This window comes from Somniosus microcephalus, unplaced genomic scaffold, assembly GCF_052327205.1.
Source record: "Somniosus microcephalus isolate GS21.2 unplaced genomic scaffold, FLI_Smic_1.0 unresolved_chr2, whole genome shotgun sequence".
Lineage (NCBI taxonomy): Eukaryota > Metazoa > Chordata > Chondrichthyes > Squaliformes > Somniosidae > Somniosus > Somniosus microcephalus.
In genome coordinates this window covers 64,535,707-64,537,033 of record NW_028225180.1, presented here as the reverse complement: position 1 = coordinate 64,537,033, position 1,327 = coordinate 64,535,707, and positions in this window count along the sequence as shown.

Here is a 1,327-nt window from a genome sequence, read left to right as displayed (position 1 = left end):
ATCCAGCCCCGGGCTGGCCGTGCTCGTCTGGTTCCAGACTGAAGGAGCGCTCCAGTGATGTGATTAGCATTGAGCACACAAACTGTGTGCTTTGTATTGGGAGTTAGTGAGAGTTAGTCAGCGCTTGCACAATAACTTGATATAGGAAAGTTGTTAGCTTTAAGTTCACGGCAAAATTGGTTGTAAATATAGCAGATGATTGTGAATTTGTTTTTCTAACGAGATGCTTTGCAATTATTGTTTCACACTATTATCAATACAATAGAAATGCTGCCTGGAGGAGCCGGTGTTCCATGTTTATGTGGAATGTGAAAGTTTGCAGTCCCTCTTCCATTATTTGAAGGGGCTGCTCCTTGATTTTTGGCTGCATCTCAGTCCCACGCACCTGATCTTTGGTCACCCGGTGCGGAGGGGAGCGGGCAGGTCGGGGGACCATCTGCTAGGACTGCCCCTTGGCTTGGCCATTGTGGTCATCAACAGGTGCAGGCAGCGTGTGGTCGAGGGGGTCATTCGGCCAGGCTGCCTGCCACTCTTCTGCAGCCATGTTCGCACCCGTGGGATGGAGCATGTGGCGTCTGATGGCATGCTCGAGGCCTCCCGTGAACGTAGGGCACGGCAGGGACTGGAGTGCATCATCACCCCTGGCAACTGCATTTTAATTTAAGTTATGTTAACTTCAATGTTTTTTGTTAAGTTACATAGAAACATAGAAGATAGGAGCAGGCGTAGGCCATTCGGCCCCTCGAGCCTGTTCCACCATTTAATGAGATCTTGGCTGATCATCCAAATTGAGTACCCTGTCCCTGCTTTCTCTCAATATCCCTTGATCCCTTTAGCCTTGCGAAATATATCTAATTGCTTCTTGAATATACTTAATGAATTGTCCTGAACTGCCTTCAGTGGTAGCGAATTCCACAGGTTCACCACTCTCTGGGTGAAGAGATTACTACTCATCTCAGTCCTAAATGTCTTACCCCTTATCCTCAGACTATGACCCCGGGTTCCGGACTCTCCTGCCATCAGGAACGTTCTTCCTGCATCTTGTCTGTCTAGTCCTGTTAGAATTGTATAAGTTTCAATGAGATCCTACTTCTTTCCTGCCATCCGAGCGGGAAAATAGAGTCTGAGAGTAAGCTTTCAGAGAATATAAAAACTGACTGTAAAAGCTTCTATAGATACGTGAAGAGAAAAAGATTGGTGAAGTCAAGCGTAGGTCCCTTGCAGCCATAATCAGGAGAATTTATAATGGGGAACAAAGAAATGGCAGTCTTTGGTTTGGTTCTGTCTTCACAAAGGAGGAAACAATTAACCTCCCAGAGATGTCAGG